Below are 20,337 nucleotides of genomic sequence, written 5' to 3' on the forward strand. Positions count from 1 at the left end.
TTGTGCCCGGGAGGAAACAAGAGATTTAAAGTCTGCACTTTGTGCTTGTGAGTCATAACTTTATCAGTTTTTTTCTGTATGTCATGTGCACTCATATAGTATCTAGATGTTTACACCATGTGTGTACACGAGAGAGAGAGGAGGAAGAGAGAGAGAGAGATGAAGAGAGAGAGGAAGAGAGAGAGAGGAAGTGACCCAGCCCTGTTCTCTGATTGTTCTCTGTAGCTGGCTCTGCCCATCCCTGTGGGAGCACAGTCTCATTCCAGTCCAGCAGCAGAGGAAGGAAGCCGCTCAGCTCAGCCCTGCTCAGCCCCTCGCTCTCCTCTAGAGCATTCCTCAGTCTCTGACTCAGATAGCACCCTGGCTGCTGATCTCCTCATCATCCCTGCCCAAGCTGACCAACTCCCATACTCAACATGGTTCACTTTTTCCATGTGTCTCTCTCTCTCTTTCTCTCTCTCTTCCTCTGTCTCTCTTCCCCTCTCTCTCTCTCTCTCTCTCTCTCTCTCTCTCTCTCTCTCTCTCTCTCTCTCTCTCTCTCTCTCTCTCTCTCTCTTCCTCCTGTTATCCTCTCCTCTCTTCTCTTCCTTTATTTGCCCCTCCCCTTCTCCACTCCCCATTTTCCCTGCTCCTCTCGTCCTCTCCCCCATCATCTCCTCTCTTGTTCATTTCTGTTCTGTTTACCCTGTGAAGCTCTGATTTCCTAACAAGGTAAAGGGTTCTGTGCTCTGTGATTTCACACCCAATATGGAAGTCCTCTCTCCTCCCCCACCCCCTCCCCTCAGGGAGCAGCGTGCTTACCCAGGCCCCGCGCACTGGGAACAGCCTGCTCGCTCTCTGCAGACCGTGTCATCGGCAGCAACATGTTGTCTCGCAAAAAACAACTTTTGGGTTTTGTGACAGTTTGCTCTGAAACCCTGCGCCAACCCAGGTGGATGTCGAGGAGCTGGTGGTGTTCAGAAGCTTCTGGTGTTGGTGAGAGCAGAGCAGGAGAAGGGCCAAGGGTGGAGGTCAGGCTTTTAGATTGCGTGATCCGCTTGTTATAAGTATTCAGGCATGGCTTGGTTTACCCTGATGGCCCGTGGTAGCACCTGGTAGCACCTGGTGGCCCCTGGTGGCCCGTGGTGGCACCTGGTGGCACCTGGTGGCTCCTTGTATCGGTGACGGAGCTGTGTTGAATGTAACCCTGGGAAGCAGGATCCTCGTGGGATCACAGCCCAAAGCCTTCCTGCTGCCACACGCGTCTCAAGGCCTTTAATTAGAGTCCAACTCGCTCGCAAATGTTACCCCCTCAAGTGCAAATATAGTACGCAGTTCTGAAATATAACCTAAATATACCTTGAACTAATTAGATGCCAACCCACGTTTATCCAAATACTGACTTTCTTATAAAGTTTTCTAGTAGTAGCTGGTGTAGTTATGGGTTAGTTGTGTGTTCCTGCAGGCAAGTCTAACCTAACCCTAACCTCCTATTGATACAGAGACAAACCAGTCACACCAGACTCAACCAAATAAAACCAAAATCAAATCAAAATGTATTTGTATAGCCCTTTTTACAAGTAATGTCACAGAGGGCTTCACATACCCTTTCAGCTTGAACCTGAACTCATACTCTCAACACTAGTCTTCCTAAAAACGTGTCTGATCATTAGCAGCATTGCTAACAACCCCTTCCCAGGTCCTCCACATGTTCCAGTGTCCCAGCCTGGGGTTTGAACGGGAGATGAAATCCCACGATAATGAAAACACCTTTCTGAGCCAACAGCCTTTGGCTTCATAGCGAGCTCTCAGTCTTACCTTCTTCCACTTCCTAACTTCCAGACGGCGGCAGAACCTCTCACACAATAGGAGAGGGTCCAACTTTCAACCTCAAATTACTTAACAACTAATCATAATAAATATTACACTCGCCTTGAAAAATGTGGCTGGAGACAGAAACTGTGACTTGTTACATAAAGAGCGCAGGGTTCCCGTAAAAGCATACATTTTCATATCTGGAAAGACTTCAGCTCATGAACGTTTTGATGGTCTTTTGATCATTGTTCAGCTGAGGGATGCTGAAAATCATTTTATTTTGACCGTAGAGCAAACATGTTGTGGAACTGAGCATTTCAACATTGTTTCTTCATTTACTCAGTGTCACTATCCATTATGTTCAGCCTCGTTAGAGTTTAAAACTTTAGTTGTTTGTGGAAATGTAAACTAACTCAGTGTTTCTGGTGTCCCTTCTCTTAGTGTGCCGGATCGCCTGCCACAAGAAATGTGAGGTTAAGGTAAGAAAAACCATATTTCTGAATATGTAACAATAACAAGTGAACATCGAGCTTCACTGTTTTGAATGTGATGTCATAACTGAATGTATCCTACTGTGATATTTATGTTTTATGTATATGACACTTGATGGCAAACCCAGTGGGGAGACTTTATGTGAACACAGTAGAGTTATCTGTTACCTTGAGTCTGTTTTTCACATTTCATGATTCACTTGAGGCAACATGTTCAAACACGCAATATCATAAATACATTTGAAATCTTAGTTTGTTATTTATTTTGTTATGACCATCAGATGATGAACCTGTGTTGATGCAAGCTACATGGCTTCTCTGTCTGAATCCTGCAGAATCTCCAAACAAGTGCAGCCTGTCCCACTGTGTGTTTAGATTGGATGAACTCTAGCATGTTCGAGTCGCCCCCATTCTAAAAATAAAGAGCCCTTCTCCTCCTCTCCCTGTTGCCGGGAGGGTTGCTACGTGACAGACAGACGTTGCCGGGAGGGTTGCTACGTGACAGACAGACGTTGCCGGGAGGGTTGCTACATGACAGACAGACGTGTTTTGAAGCTGGGGCTCTTTGAAGAAGTGAGAGAAAGAGGGAGGAAGGTGTGCTTTGGGTGTTGTGGGGAAACATGAGTGTGTGTGTGTGTGTGTGTGTGTGTGAAGGCTGCTGAGAGAGATTTGCTGTACAATTACAGCACCTCTTCCTACTGAAACACACACACACCCTTCATCTGGCAGCCATTACCCAAATGGTGGGGAGCTGCCAGCTCTACCCTCTCCTCGCTCGCCCCTGCCTAAACTGACAGGAAATGCCAGGGGTGTTCGTCAGCCAGGCAAGGGACATGGGGCGTGGGGCGAGGGGCGCACAGCTCCCCAGCCCTGCAGGTCTGAAGGTCTCCAGGTCTGAAGGTCTCCAGGTCTCCAGGTCTCCAGGTCTGAAGGTCTGAAGGTCTGAAGGTCTCCAGGTCTGAAGGTTGTAGCGATAGCATAACACTGGTCAGTTAAACCAAGTGCCTTGGCTCGTAAAGTACAATGTGGTGTTGTGTTTTCCAATCCAGTCAACAAGCTGCGATACAATTCAGTCACCATGCAAAGCCTCAACCCTAAAAGTTGTTTGTTGTTGCAGCATGTTTGTGACCGCAGAACTAACCTGTGTGACTTTTCAAACATCTTGATAAAACATAGTGATGAATGATGGGGAATGACTTAATACCACTGACTGAATTACCATCTCTTTAGATGTTAATGTCTAGATTATTTGCAACCAAGCACATAAGGCTTCAGCAAACCACGTTGTTGAATTGTGAAAACAGGCCGACCATGGATTCTCAGTTGATGAAATTATCGAGCTATAAAAATACTCCCAATCTGCACAAAACAGGAACAAACCTCCCTTTTCTACTCTGGAAACATCCACTGCCAAATAATGTCACATGACATGCAAGAAACCTTTAACCTTGTCATATAAAATATATTCCTGAATGATAGCAATGGGCCAGCTTGATCACTATCAGCATTCAATCAAGCTTGCATGTCCTGGGGACATTTTCTTTTAATGAATTATTTATTAAAGATATCGGACTAAGCTCTGTCTAATCTCCACAAATGTTCCTCTCAGTTTGGTTCATATGTGATCTTACATGTTTGGAATCCAGCTTGTTACAATAACTCAGACCTGAGACAGCTTCCTCACCGAGTCGCCACAGTTATAAATTTCTGTGGCATTTCTAGATAAGGCTGTCACAAGCTCCCCCTAACCTCACACACCAAAAACAAATGGTCAGATTTGCGTGTAAAAGAGTGTGTGACAACAATTCATGTGTCTGTGTGTGTGTGTGTGTGTGTGTGTGTGTGTGTGTGTGTGTGCGAGCATGTATTTGGTTGTGTTAGTGTGTGTGGCAGGCAATGAAGACAGATTAGTTCAGTAGTAGTTGACTGCTGAATTATGACAGGATAGAAATATCTTCCTTGGAATTTCACTGGTAGCTGACAGAACTGAGGAGACAGGCTCTGGTCTGTCTCTGACATCACACCTGTGTCACGGCTCCAACACCAAGCCAAACAGAGAAGGTAAAGGGCTTCTGGGAACTGATTCCCATGGCTTTCCTTAGCTGGATAATACTGCAAATGAACCCTGGATGTGGAGAGGGCTTCCATTTGGCCACAGATCCTCCATGTTATTATGTTTATGAGTGAGGGGCGGTTGTTAGACAATGATTTGCCTTTATGTGGTTGGTAACATGAGTTGGGTCAGATGACGTCATGGTGTTCGTGTGGGTTTGCCATGGTTCCCTGGGTTCTGGTTGGTTTGTTATCTGGAGAGACTTGATGCCAACCCCGCTCTCGCTCTCCAGCAGCGAAGGGTACACGTTTAGGCCTCAGAGAATGTTCAGCACCTTGGACTCGACTTTGGCCCAGTCTCACAGTACAGCCTGTGGGATTGGACTTAATTTGAATTCCAAGGGCAAAGTAAATAAAGCTCTACTCTCCTGTTGATCATAAATGTAAGTTAGTCGGGGTTAAGAGGGGAGAGTAAATTATGGATTTCTTTCTTTTCTCGTTTTGGAGGCGAGGAGGGAAGGGGAGGAAGTGTTCATTCAACAATTTCCCATTCAAGGATCATGTCTTAACGTGTCCTGAAACACGTAACATGAACGACCCATAAAAAGCTGTAATTGCCATGTACTGTCTCAAGTCTTACAGTAAGCCCTCAGTGGTTGTAGCACAGGGATTACTGGGTACAATTGTCAGGTGCAGTTGTACAGGATAATCACAAATGTAGTCTTATCCAGGAACATGTTGTTTATTCTTTGAGGGGCTAAGCTGAATTTAATGTTTTTCTCTGTTACTTGATTTCCAGTGCTGTGTAAGATCCATCAGACTGCTGTAACATGAGTGCAGTGTTTAGAGGAGTGAATGACTACTGGAACAGCAGCAACATGAGTGTACATTAGAACTTTGAACAGCCCTAGACTTCACAAGTAATTACAGTTTGTGGAATCAAAGGTTCTCTTTTCGGCGAGGCTAATTCTTTCCTCCATAGATTCTCAGATTGTCTGATTTCCATGAGGCCGACTGTGCAGAAATAAGACGGTTAAAGAATGAGGCCTTACGTGGTGTTAATCTCTGTCCAGACAATCTCCATATATGAACATTGTCTTACAGTGTTGTGGCGACGCAGAGCTGTCAGTTGCTTGGAGTTTTCCTAACTTACAGTTTATTTCAGTTTACTTCAACAGACCAGTGTAAGCAACACGACAGTATGGCAGGTCCTTTCCAGACCCAGTGACAGGATTAACTTTGGTGTTTTTTTCTTCATGTTTGGTGAGTTGAGGCATCAACATTATGTTCCTACAGCCAAAGAGTTTAAAGGAGCCATCATGGTTCCTTGGGGGTGTGGTGTTTGGAGAAGGAGACCACTGCGGGTTCCTCTGCTAATGAGGAGGGAGTCTGACAAAGCTGCTGGAGAACAAAACACACAGCAGCCACCACTACGTCCCCCTCGCCTCTCTGTCTCTCTCTCTCTCTCTCTCTCTCTCTCTCTCTCTCTCTCTCTTTCTCTCTCTGTCTCTTTATTTCCCCTCTCCAGAGTGATGGAGTGTGTTTTTTCATTTTACCCTCCCCTGAAATTCCCTCAACATTCATCTATCGCTTTAAAAGCTGAAAGAAAAGCATGTTTTTGTTTGGACTGGCCAGCCATTTTGTACTGTGGGTATGTATATTTTTTTGCAACATTGTTTTGGACTCCTGGGCCCATTCCAGCCGCTGCTCCAGAACAGACTGTAATTAGATGGCCTGCTGATAGTGGCAGACTTATTACCATTACATCTTGTGTTTATTGTTCTTGCCACAGGAGGAGCTGTAGTTTGCTGCAGCTGTGGTTGCCAGGAGACTGGGGGTCGCTGTGTGTTTCAGTCTTTTAGCCAGCAGCAAACATCAAGGCCACGGCCGTCCCTGCTGACCTGAACAACAGGACACACAGACAGGAGAGCTTCTGTCTTTCAGTCATTGGCCGTCCTTGACATCAGATGGTTTTTGGGTGGCGCCCCTCTCTGTCTTCCCCTGTTCTGTCTCCTTTACTCAAGTCAGGAATGTGATCAGGGATGTGTTCAGGGATGTGTTCAGGGATGTGGTCAGGGATGTGTTCAGGGATGTGGTCAGGGATGTGTTCAGGGATGTGTTCAGGGATGTGGTCAGGGATGTGTTCAGGGATGTGGTCAGGGATGTGTTCAGGGATGTGTTCAGGGATGTGGTCAGGGATGTGTTCAGGGATGTGGTCAGGGATGCACTTCCTCACCCCCGGGGATGTTGCCCTGACAACAAATGTTGAACTCTTTGCAGACGATTCCCCCCCCCCACACACACACACACACATTTAGTCATTTTTTTAGCAGACACTCTTATCCAGAGCCACACACACACACACAATGTTCCGCATTGTTCCATTCCACACACACAGCAACTTCAAGTTAAACGGACCAAAAAACACTTACCCCGTCACAACCATAACAATGACTCATTCTTTGTGAGTAGGTTGTAGAAAACAACTGCAACATCGTCAATGAATCAAACCTAAGCCTTGATGTGCTTTTGACCAGTTCAGGATGTTCTGATGTATTTCTTATCCCCGACACGTCTAAACACATGTATCTCCACGTGAGATATCCCTCCTTCAGTAGATGGTTTGGCTTTCAGTGTTGGCCTGCTCCACACCTGAGGAGAACATAAAGGCTCATTTATGTGTCTGCGGCTAGTGGCAGTCAGCAACACGTCTAACTCTCTTGCTGCCTTCCGCTAGACAGACGCTAGTTGTAAATTACATCACCTCTGTGTTGCCAACTGAAAGTGTATGATTGAGAACGAAAAAACAGGAGTACTTCTCCGCTTGGGTTGAGACACACGTCCTTGTCCTCTCCGAGGGTTGTGGTGAAGTCTTCCTTGTCCTTGTTAGTGTCTCCTGGAGCCTCAACAGCATCTGTCTGAACGTTTGGCACATGCTCACTCTGCTCTTGTCCCGGCAATTTACCTTGGAGACGGTACTGTAACATTGAGGCCTGATTTATTACGCCGGGGTTAATTGGAAAGCGGAGCACCGGCAAAGCTTTTTCATTATCTTATAGAGTTGGCCTGGGCTGGAGAGCAGAGGAAGCGTCAGGGATTTTGCTTTTCTGCTGAGGACGGCGGATCAGAGAGCCAGAGAGCTGGATGATGCTCTCGCTCTCGTGTTTTTGTTCTCGTATTAACGTTCTCTACTTCTCTTTTCCATATAATTCTCTTTTAGAACTGCTTTGTTTGCTTGTATCGGGGGACCCTTCAGTAAATAATCTTGTAGTAGCAGGATTTATCTTTCACAATAGTAACTCCATCAGGCTGCAAAGCTGTGTGCATGTTTCCTGCGTTCCTGAGCCAACGTCTTTGATTTGGTTTTGAGGGCCATGTTCAGGTGGTTATCTCATTAAGAGGGCTGTGATCAGTTGGTTATCTCATAATGTGATCTGGACGGAAATGAAGGGCATACATTGATTGAAAAAACCCTGGGACTGGGGTTTGATAAAACACAAACTGCTGTTGAGTTATTGTGTTCATACCAGAACAATGGCTAGATGTGTTTTCTTTGTCGGAGGGTGTGTCTCTCCGCAGAAAAGCTAGAAAGACTGTAGGTCACCAGGACTGGAAGCCAACAGCTACAACAGAATGTCTTGTCTAACGTTGTTTGGACTGAGGCTGACTGATGTCTGACTGACTTCATGCTACAGCTTTCAGCTGCAGAGAGGGAAAGGGAAAATTGGTGGATGGGGGGAGAGTGGGATGGAGGGGGAGAGAGGGATGGAGGGGGAGAGATGGATGGTGGAGAGGAGGGATAGAGAGAGAGGGGGTGGAGAGGAGGGGGGGGATTCCTGATTCTCAGGAAGCTACTAGAAGTGAGGCCCTGTTGGGACAGGTGTAGATGGGGAACAGCATCAGGAAGGGGTGGGGCTGAGTGGTTGAATGCATGAGATCATATGTTTCCTGTCTGAGATTAGCTCCTTGTAGGGTTTATTATCAATTCTGCTCCAACGTGGTCGTGAAGCTAACTGAATTAGAAGTCACAGGACATGATGGACTTTCCCCTTGTCCAGGTTCACTGTGTGAAGCTGATGTCCTAAATCAAGCAAGATTGAATTGAGAGAGATTCCATTTATTGGTATTAGTGTTAACTACCGTGTATCTCAGTGCCCGTCATCTGTGGAAGAAGCCACCGCAGTCTGCCTCTTCAATGGGAATGTGCCTGACTGGTTTATCTTGCCGTCTTTGTTTAGATGCTGCTATTAATACCGCCAATTCTTCATTCTCATTCTTCAGTTGACAAATCAACTTCTGTTGAAGTGGAACAAACATCTTCTGCAAATCTTAGCCATACGCAGGAGTGGATACATAACATATAGTACAATTCTCCTGTTTCTAAACTTTTTTCTGAAAATATTTTTTCAACCTTTCAGAACCTTTTTTATATAAAAAAAAAAACTTCACTTAAAAAACCATTGAAACTTGTTTTTCATACACAACACAAAACAATAGTTTTTCTAAACGTTTTCAACAATATTTTTTCAACCTTTCTAAACAAAAACAAAAAATGTGTTTGTAAAACATTTCAAAATCTTTTTTGTTGCTTTCTACCTTGCTCCATGGTAGTTTCATAGGCTAGCTTACGTTTGTTGTGCGTGGTAGCGAAGGAAATGAAAAAGCCCTCAGCTTCACCACGTGTGCTGTGGGATGTTAGTCTCCTACCGGCTCACAGTTCAGGATGAATCACCTTCCTTTGGGACAGTTAGAAGTGAACTGTAACTAGTTAAGTGCAAGTTCAAGTCTTTTATTTGTCAGATGCACAGAACAATACAAGGTTAGACTGGGCACTGAAATTCTTAAGACAAGACAACGCAAGCACCTGACATAACATATAAGTACACAGAACAAATTTACATCTATGCTGAGCTTAGATAAGTGAACTTCATGAATATACAGATAGCAATAAATAAACGACTATACTAACCCTAACACTAAAACTTCTAAAATTACAGATAACAATAAATAGTACGCTATACTAACCCTAAACAGACAGTTAGGCTCTGTCAAAGATGATTACAGGCAGCAATCACACCAACATGAGCATAATAAACCAGGACAGGAAATATGCCAGACCAATAACATATCACCTCAACCTGGCCATTTGTTCTCACCATACACCCTGACATTTGTACACAGAGATGGATGAACACACACACACACACACACACACACAAAGAACCAGGGGAAGTTCCCAGGCAGAACTATGTGTCTGCACGTTGACTTAATGGTGTGAGGTGGACGTTCACAATGTTGTTCTGTTGCAGTGGAACCTCCCTACTTCCTTCCTGCATCTCATGTCATTAAGGCTGGATTAAACAACACATACCAAACCCACATCTGGAGAACACTACTGAAGGTGAACAATTCAGACAAGGTGTTACTCTGCTCGTTCTCCACCTCCGTGTAATCACTCAGACACGACATCAAATGAAACAGACTCTTTTTACATTCGGAACACGTGTAAAACATGTTTTAAATTTGCAGCAAATAAACTTAATGATGTCTCCTCAGCTGCTGTGTGCTCTGACCGTGAGGCTCGCTCAGGGAGGAACAGGCAGCATGATGTCACTAAACACCACAGTGGTTTCTTCACACTGTTTTAGTCATTTTAGGTGTATGACACTGGATGAAATATGATGTCTTGTTTGACATGGCACCAATGGAACAAATGAATGTATTTAGGTGACATACTGTAGGTTATTTATGTTTAAAGATTGGTGGTGTTTTTTGTACAAACTCAGTTCAGAAGGGCATCATTACATACTGGGTTTGAGACTGCTTTTCAGTCAGGACAAATGTTTTAGTTACTCCCAAACTCTGATAGTCACCCATTTAGCTCAGCATCCTCACTCTGAGTGTGTGTGTGTGTGTGTGTGTGTATGTGTGTGTGAAAGAGAGCTTGTCAACTCATATTTAACCTGTAACCTGAGAACCTGATAACAGCGACAGTAACCGAGAGGGAAGAAGGAAGGGGAGGGAGAGGGGGGAGAGGGAGGGGGAGAGGGAGGGGGAGAGGGAGGGAGAGGGGGAAGAGTGGGGGGGGGGGGGGGGTGAGGGGGAGGGAGAGGGAGGGGGGATGAAGGAGGGAATGGAAGTTTCCTAGTGAGAGAAAGGCTTTTGTCCTCTTTCAAGCTCAACTCCTTTAGCTTCTTGGGAAACTCGGCAAAATATACATATATATATTAATATATATACTCCCCTCTTACCCTCTTCTCTCTTCACTCAAAAGCATGTGATCAGAGAGAGAGAGGAGGAAAGAGAGAGGGAGGAGTGAAAGAGAGAGGGAGGAGAGTGTCTAAGTGAGTAGGAGGAGAGTGGATGTGAGAGAGAGGGAAAGGAGTATTGGTAACAGCCTGAAGCCAGACTATCCCAGCTCTCCGCTCTGAGTGCAGTCTGCTCCCAGGCTGTTGAGAATCGCAGTTGGCTGCATTCCTCCTTTCAGCCTGTCGTATAAAGAGAGGCTTAAGACGTTTTAACGCCCATCATCTGGTGGGAGAGAGAGAGAAAGAGAGAGGGACTTGACGGAAAACTAGAGCAATTTCTCTGGAGCCCTGTGAAGCCTGACAACTACGAACACACACACACCAGCTCACACACACACACACCTCCACCTTTCGCTCACCAGACCAGGTACTGGAGCTGACAGTGGATTACCCGGTGCTGCGGAGTGCAGAGCACGCAAGGACCTCCTCTCCTCTCTCTGCGCACTTGGAAAAGCACAATGCAGCAGTGAGACGGGGCGAGAGACTCTGAGGGAACAAGCGAAGGAAGAGAGAGGGAGAGAGACGGACAGAGAGAGAGAGAGGATGGCTACTGCAGTGTTTCAGGTAAGGGCTGGACACACTGCTGTCTGTTTGAGGACTGGCACGCGTGTCTGAGAACCTGAGCTGCTAGCTCAGCTGTCTCAGTTACACTGCTTCTGGGAGGAACTGAAAAGGCAACATAGTTTATTAGCTTTCTCTGTGTGACGAAACACAGGGTTTTTAAGTGCTGTCAGATGTGTGTGTCTGTGTTGTGTTTCTGTCTGTGTGTGAGTGTTTGTGTTGTGTGTGAGTGTGAGTGTGTGGGTTTGTGTGTGAGTGTACATTAACAGACAAATAACATTTGGGGTAACCAGTAACTAATCTTTTAACACAACTGCTAGGTTACAGTATGTTTTTTGGAGTTGAATATGTGTGGGTGTGTGTGGGCTCTTCCCTATGTCCTGTGTGTGTGTGTGTGTGTGTGTGGGGGCTCTGCCCTCTGTCCTGTGTGTGTGTGTGAAGCAGTAGTGATGCGTGTGTGTCTCAGGTGGCAGGGGAGCACATGGCTGTCCTCCCTGCTGTAACTCACCTCTGACAGGACTGGATGCTAAATGCCCAACAATAGGTCCCTGGAGGATGCTGTCTCTGCTGTGTGTGTGTGTTTGTGTGGAGAAGGTTGAACATGAAAAATGTACCCTAAAAATGACTGACCAATAGCCGTGCCCCTAGGGTACTGCAATATTCTGTGTGTGTGTGTATGTGTGTGCGTGTGTATGCCTGTTTGACAGAAATGATATATTTTCCTTTACATGGTAAACAAAAGGTGGTCCTTTTGAGGGCAAACTGTCAGTGAGTGTGTGTACAAGCTCTCCCACTGACAGTTAACTACGTCCTTACAAACAGTCCTCCACATTACAACCTACGATTGACGTTGGACGTTGAGGTTAAAGCAGGTTTCCTAAACAGGGTCAAACATGCAGAAGTCCACCCCCACATGTCTGTTCAGCTGTCTAGATCTCCAATGCTGTTTGGTTAAATGATGCAGAACCCCCAGACTGTGACTTTATAAGGTGATAAATCTCTCCGTCTCCAACACTGCTTACAAGTGGGGACTACATTGTTCCTTCTGTTAATGCACTTGGTACTCAGTTAAGATATAAATAGTAAGGATATAAATATTAGTAAGGATATGAATTGTTGTTGTTCCTTTTGCCGTGTTGTATTTACGCTACCTTTTGCACTGTAGTAATACCCACACGCAGGTGTGTGTGTGTGTGTGTGAGAGTATGTGTGTGTGTGTGTCCCGTCCCTGAGTTGGTGAACAAGGGGAAACTTGTAGTGTGTTTTATCTTAGATACCTGAAGACAGTAGCTTTCTGTGTGTGTGTGTGTGTGCATGCTCGTGATTTTCCTAACCCGCATGTGTACCATAGTTGCAGTGGTTGCTGAAGTTACTGAAGAATGTGTGCATCCATTTGACCATGTCATATCCCGTCCGCACCATTCATTTCCCCGACAACCACGCTACCTCACCACACCTGCCTTACCACCCCTGCCTCACCACCCCTACCTCACCACCCCTGCCTCACCACCCCTGCCTCACCACTCCTGCCTCACCACCCCTACCTCACCACCCCTGCCTCACCACTCCTGCCTCACCACGCCTGCCTCACCACCCCTGCCTCACCACCCCTACCTCACCACCCCTGCCTCACCACCCCTGCCTCACCATCCCTACATCACCAGCCCTGCCTCACCACCCCTGCCTCACCACCCCTGCCTCACCACGCCTGCCTCACCACCCTGCCTCCCCATGTTCAGTAGTCCTGGCGGTGATGTACTGCTGTTGAAGCATTCCCACTCTGCTCCCTGACTGTCCTGCAGAAGAGCACAAGCAAGTTTGGGGCGCAGACGAATGTTTGGTGTGGTGTGGTGAGGAATGCTGCTTGATAAATGTGTGTTTAAAGATCTCCCGTTATGGAGCTGCATGGCTCGTTTCTCTTCAGGGTGGGAGGGTGTGTTCAATGCTGCTGAACAAACCGCAAGAGGGATTTGTCTGCTAGTCTTCTTCTTGCTGCCAAACTTGAATGTGTAACCACTCTCTCTCTCTCTCTCTCTCTCTCTCTCTCTCTCTCTCTCTCTCTCTCTCTCTCTCTCTCTCTCTCTCTCTCTCACTCTCTCTCTCTTGCCCTCCCCCATCTCTCTTTCTCCATTCCCTCCACTCTGTCCCTTAAGTGCAAGGACACATACACACACATGCATTCACTCACACACACACACACACACACACACACATACACACACACACACACACACACACACACACACACTCACACACACACACACACACACACACACACACACACACACACTCACACACACACACACACACACACACACACACACACACACACACACACACACTCACACACACACACACACACACACACACACTTGCAGGCATCCCTACACATGTACACAGCAATTACAGGAACAAAAGTTAATCATAGACTTTCTGGGTCTTAATCTGGTTAGAGGGAACAGGGTGTCTTGTGCTACAAAACTTCTGTTTACATTCTTGTCTCATGTTCAGTGCTCCTACAGCTCTGCTTACCTCCATATCTGCATCTCCCACTTCATTTAGAATGTCATAACATTTAATGTGGCACTCAAGTGTGTGTGGGTGCGTGCATGTGTATGTTAGTGTGTGTGTGTGTGTGTGCGTGCATGTGTGTATGTTAGTGTGTGTGTGTTCCAGGAAGTAGGACCCTGGAGAAGTATCCTGAGTGTGTTAGCATCAGCATCACTCCTCTGTGCGTGAGAGACAGGACAGAGACAGCTTTCTCCAAGGGCACGGGGATAAACGCACCAGCTAAAGTGCTGTGGGCCATCGCGTCTCACTGGGTACCCCTAATGTGGCCACCTTTTAATTGTTCATGTCCCCATGGAATAATCAATCTGATCATTTAATCAACTAAACCTGAGGCGTAAGCTCTTTAATGTGGACGTCATTCTCCTGAACATCTCTTCAGCTCTGGCACCAGAAGCCAGAGTGCATTAGCCTGACCACTCGTCTATACGTTTGCCAACGTCTAATAGTTTACCGTCGAGCTTTTAGCGTAATGAATAAGGTCTTGGGGGCAGGGGGAGTTTCTGAAGGTCCTACGCATTTAAAACGGATCAGATAACCAGGAACACAGCTGAAGACCCAGAGGAAGTCCTTTAAAAGGTATTAGAGCTCCAATATCTGAGTGTTTTGGGACAGGGCAGAGACTCCTTCAGGTAGACAGAGAGCTGTAACACTCTGCTCAGCTCCGAGAGGCAGAGAGCTGTAACACTCTGCTCAGCTCCGAGAGGCAGAGAGCTGTAACACTCTGCTCAGCTCCGAGAGGCAGAGAGCTGTAGCACAGCGCTCACCCTGGAAAGGACGAGGTGAGCATGTCTCCTCCTGAGGGGGGCATCAGGCCCCCCTCATCAGGCCCCCTCATCAGGCCCCCCTCATCAGGCCCCCCTCATCAGGCCCCCCTCATCAGCCCCCCTCTTCAGGCCCCCTCATCAGGCCCCCCTCATCAGGCCCCCCTCATCAGCCCCCCTCATCAGGCCCCCCTCATCAGGCCCCCCTCATCAGGCCCCCCTCATCAGCCCCCCTCTTCAGGCCCCCTCATCAGGCCCCCCTCATCAGGCCCCCCTCATCAGGCCCCCCTCATCAGGCCCCCCTCATCAGCCCCCCTCATCAGGCCCCCCTCATCAGGCCCCCCTCATCAGCCCCCCTCATCAGGCCCCCCTCATCAGGCCCCCCTCAGCCTCCCTCAGGAATGCTTATGGAAAACAAGCCCCGTGTCCACGGCTACAGCAAGAAACCCCCTGTGTTTGTGTTTGCTTTTCCGGGTTGATTGATGGGGGCTCGGTCGTGAAATAAAGACAGGAAACTCCCGAGGCCAGCTTCCTGTCCTGCCGGCGTGGCTAACCCTCGCCATCCTGAGGGCGGGGCCAGGGAGCAGTTAGTCTGCCTCACGCTGCAGACGGGTCCTGAGCAGGCCTGTTCACACTCTCACCACTGAGGCGGCTGAAAGAGGAATTAGATGTACCTCACCACAACATGCTGCCTCGTGTGTCGGACTTTATCACACTCTGTCCTTTTGAAAAGGTGCATGCCATGTTGCTGAGTCAGGCAGACTGTTTGGAGAGTGTGTGTGTCTGTGTAACAACATTATTTTTACTCTAAAAACTAAAAAAGTACACAATCCCAAATGCCGGACCTTCAGTGTTGAAAACGGAAGCTTTTCCACTAATGGGCATGTTCTCTCCATTCACAACATTTCAATGTTTGTTCTGGAAACCTGCAGCAGTGATTAATGCAGCTCACATATCGCGTGTTTGTCCGTAGTGGAGCAGTATCGGTCTAGTATATTCAGTTCGCTAATTTTTTTCAATATAAACTCTTCTAAGAGATTGTATGTTAAACAGGGTTGTGATTATTTGTGTGTGTGTTTGTGTGTGTGCGTGCATGCATGTTTATTTGAGTGCATGTGTGAGGCGTGTGAATGTGAAAGCATGTGTGGGTGTGGATGTTCATGTGTGGAAGACACACACACACACCTGGATGAGAAGCTCTTCTCAGAGGAGACATGCAGCAGATAAGGGTTAACCCTAACCAATGAGAGTGGAGTCAGTCTGAAGCCTGGTGTCTCAAGGAGCAGACGTGGATCCTGCAGCTACCAGTCAGCCAGCCAGTCAGCCAGCCAGTCAGCCAGTCAGCCAGCCAGCCAGCCAGCCAGTCAGCCAGTCAGCCAGTCAGCCAGTCAGTCAGCCAGCCAGCCAGTCAGCCAGTCAGCCAGTCAGCCAGCCAGCCAGCCAGCCAGCCAGCCAGCCAGCCAGCCAGTGAGTCAGTCAGCCAGTCAGCCAGCCACTGTCCTGCTCTCCCGGTCTCGCCTCGTAACGCTTCTCTAACGTTCTAAACGCATCAGATCCGTCTCAGCTTGCCCCAGATCTCAGAGATAAAGCCAATTCACGGTGATATTCTTTGAACACGCTACACGTCATTATTCAACATATGCAGTGCAGTCAGAAATTGGTTTAAAAAAAAATAATCCAGGTTTTGTGTTAAGAAATATCAGACTTGTTTAAGTATTGTATTACATGATCAGTTTACAGAGTGATATAATGCACGTTAGTTTCTTGTAGACCGGCACCACATTAATGTTAATACTTTGGGATCAGGAGTCAGACTATAAAATACTATCAGTACAATAAACCCACTGTAAGCACACTCAGTATACATTACATCATATAATGCCAAATGATTAATTTGTCCTGTCATCTGCCACTTTTTCCAAAACGTCAAGCCCTTAATCCATAAAACGACCAACTTGACTCCCAGTGTAACTGTGGGGCCTCTGGTGTTGCAGACATATTGTTGAGAAGTGGTTTGGCTTTCAATAAAAGCCCTCAGTTGCTCCTAAATCCCCTCGTGATTCCAGATTAACCTCTGGCTCTTCTCAAGGCTTCCCTTGCTGGATTTAGAGAGGAGTATTTCCTCCTGATGTTTTTTTTCTCCTCTATCTGGTACAGAATCTCATCCCTCCTTCATTTTTGGTAGCATATCATCTGCCTGTATCTCTGCCCATTCATCTCTACTGTATCTGTTGTTTATCTACTGAATCTCTTCATCCTTAATTACTCTTTCCTTTCTCAATCTCCCTGCTCTCCCCCTCTTCTCACTTCTCCATGGCGCTCAGCCTTTTGGCTGGTTGCCAGACAATAAGAAAGTCATGATAACGGTGCAAATCACCCTCCCGTAAACACACTCTGCTCTGCAGAGTCTTGGGAGGAGAGGAGGAGATGGAGAGAGGTAAGGAGAGAACAGGAGAGAGAGGGAGATTGGCCTCATACACTCCTTAACAAAAGAAACAGGCTGTATGTTCTCCAGGTCTGACGGCTTCTCTGCCAGGCCCTGATGGAGTGAGACTCTACAGCAGGACTGTCAGAGCCCCAGCAGGACAGAAACACAGCGTGGATAGATGTCCAGTCTCAGAGCGTTCACTGCCAAAACAACTTAAGACGTCTTAAAGCATTTTTAAGGATGGTGATTGATTTTGACGTCCTTGCTATGCTGGATCGTATAAAGATGAATAGTGTGAACTGAGGCAGTGAAGGATGGGGGAGAGCCGGTGCGACAGGGAAAGGTTTTGATGAGAGGAATGTTGAGATGTACTAAAGCAGTGTTTACCAGTCTGAGATGGGAGGAAGCATTGGAACTACTTCTAATGATTGTGGGAACATTCAGATACTGAGCAGGAGTGGAGCAGAAGGCAATAATAAATGTGATAAATGTAAAGTATAATGTCTTAGGTTTGATCAGCAGAAATGTCCTTAGTAGAGGAATGTGTTGGGGGCCTGACAAAAAATGACTCCCCAAAACATAACAATTTGTTACAAATGATTTGTTTTGAGCCTTTGTGTAAATCATGGAATAACATGTTTGGGTAGATGTTCCAAGGGTCCAGTCAGAGAATGAAGGGCCAAGCTTGGCGGTTAGGGGGAGGCGTTCCACACGACAAGAGAAGAGGACGAACAGACATCACAAGTATCGGTCCTGTGGCATGTTCCTCAGAGAGAGAAGGCCTGCTCACCTGCGTTGTTTATACCCACCCTGGCCCAGGCACCTCCACTACCCTGGCTGCAGAAAGCCCTCTGGTACTGGTTACTGCTGCTAAATTGAATTTGCACACCAAATTCTTGTGTTCGGACCTGCCAGATGCATGGAAGTGGAAGGGTCTGGATAAACATGAAAGCACTCGAGGCTGGTTCCGTGTTAGTGCCAGCGACGGAGATGGAAGCTCTGGGCAGGGATGGACCCTCCCTCTCCCTCTCCCTCTCCCTCTCCCTCTCCCTCTCCCTCTCCCTCTCCCTCTCCCTCTCCCTCTCCCTCTCTCTCTCTCTCTCTCTCTCTCTCCTCCCTCTCCCTCCCTCTTCCCCTCTCTCTCTCTCTCTCTCTCTCTCTCTCTCTCTCTCTCTCGCCAGCATAAAAACATACTGCCTATGTGTAGCTCGAAGTGTAGGAACCTCATGTTTTTGTGCCTCAAGCAATCCTTAAAGAAAATTATCATTTCTAAATATGTTTTTAGATTGATCGTTCTAAAGTACAAAAGCTAAACTGCCATTTCCAGTTGTTGAAAAACGTGAACCTCAACTGTTTGGTCAGAAACTGTTTAGTTCCCCCCGATGCTGCGAGCCCAGATGGATCCCAGCCTGGTGATGTCATGCAGCAGTGCTGTATTCTGGACAGACATGGTTGAAAGTAGTGTTGGTGGGAAGCTTCCAGCAAAGTTGGTTGACATGAACATTTGTCCACAAGGAAATGGGCTGAGCTTTAATGCTGTTAACCCAAGCATGCTCGGAATGCACCCAAGACAATTAGCCTTTATCGTATTACTCCTCACTTGTGCTCTCCAACATTATCAACACACGCTTGGGCCCCCTCCCCCCCCCCCCCCCCCTACACAGCCCTCACAAAGCCTTTGTGTTCCAAGAACTGTTCCCTTGGAGGGTTGTAAACCTCCTCTACACTCCTCCATTCTCTACCTGAGTCCCCATTGAGAACTCATCCTCTATAGACAGGTACTGACATGGGGAAGAGATTACATGAAAACAGTAGATTGAGGTGTTGTTCCTGGAAACTCAGTCCATTAGACCAGCTCTGAGTTGAGGAGGGAGCCAAGGCCAGATGCAAGGACACTTGCTCAGGGATGTTTTTTTGACTTGCTTTGAACATAGTACAAATATAGAAATAGTCCAAAACAGCCAAGTCGCTTCACCGTTCGGGAGTCATTTAGTTAAATCCTCCACTTCCAAATCCATTAGCACCTCTGGTTACATCTCTGCCTGTCTTCCCAGAGGTTTTAGAGGGTGTGTGATATTTTCACACCGTGGTTACCCAACATTTGACCTGTGGTTGTCCCATTTGGAGGAGCCCACCTGCCCTGCTGAGGAGAAACCGTCCCTTGTGGTTTGAGAAGGCCAGGGCCTTGAACACCTGCCAGGAAACACGTTGATGCAAAGTGTTCTGCTAGGTTGGCCCTTTGGAACATCCAAGAAATAGCTGCTTAACATGTGTCAGAATGTGAGCCTATTCCTGTGTGGGTAGACAGCCTGCTCAGAGCCTGCTACGAGAGAGGGACAAACCTCCGTGCTGTGGGGGTGGAGTGGGGGGCTACAGATTTGCAAGTTAATAAAGCTAAATGTCATCAATTTTTGGGATTCTTACACACTAAATAATTGCGTACTAAACATGTCCTCCTTGGCTGTGTGTTTGTAGAGCTGCGTGGACCGGTCGACCTGAGGTGAATGGACACAGACCTTTTAGGGTCATTTACCACATTTCTTTCCAGAGTAGCCTTTTTGTCTTTTCTATATTTACTCCCTTCCAGCGGTGCTAATATTCTTCCATAGAAGTGACCTTCAAGCTTTAACCCCCCCCCCACCCCCCCCCCCCCCCCCTCTCCCCAATATGATTGACTACTTACAGCGAACAGACCAACCTTTGCAATTAACCTCTAATATTAGCTATATTGATCTTTGGCCTTTATTACCATTTCCAAGTGTTAATGAATCGTTGACCCTCTTTTTCGCCTTAACACTTACCTACACCAGAAGTGTGTGTGTGTGTGTGTGGGGGGGGGGGATGGGGGGGGGGGTGGAGAACGAACCACAAGGTGTTGGAAGGGTTATTGATTGCAGGTGGACTAGCTGTCAGCAGCATTAGCTTGAGGGTGGAGGGGAAGGAGGGGTGAAGGGGATGAGGTGGACCAGACCCAGAGAGGGAGCAGGGAACTGGGGATGAGGTGGACCAGACCCAGGGAGGGAGGCAGGGAACTGGGGGATGAGGGTGGACCAGACCCAGGGAGGGAGCAGGGAACTGGGGATGAGGTGGACCAGACCCAGGGAGGGAGCAGGGAACTGGGGATGAGGTGGACCAGACCCAGGGAGGGAGCAGGGAACTGGGGATGAGGTAGACCAGACCCAGGGAGGGAGCAGGGAACTGGGGATGAGACTGTCCCGTGGCCCCGTGGAGGAGGGGGGAGGCATGGAGGGGGCAGGCATGGAGGGGGCAGGCATGGAGGGGGGAGGCATGGAGGGGGGAGGCATGGAGGGGGGCAGGCATGGAGGGGGGAGGCATGGAGGGGGCAGGCATGGAGGGGGCAGGCATGGAGT

The 20,337-nt window shown here is 47.5% G+C and overlaps 1 protein-coding gene across 1 annotated transcript in view; it reads left to right on the forward strand.

Annotated features, from left to right (window-relative positions):
- The window catches only part of tns1b (tensin 1b), a 122,897-nt gene that overhangs the window by 28,152 nt on the left and 74,408 nt on the right, over positions 1-20,337 (forward strand).

The sequence above is a fragment of the Hypomesus transpacificus genome, chromosome 23 (genome assembly GCF_021917145.1).
Source record: "Hypomesus transpacificus isolate Combined female chromosome 23, fHypTra1, whole genome shotgun sequence".
Lineage (NCBI taxonomy): Eukaryota > Metazoa > Chordata > Actinopteri > Osmeriformes > Osmeridae > Hypomesus > Hypomesus transpacificus.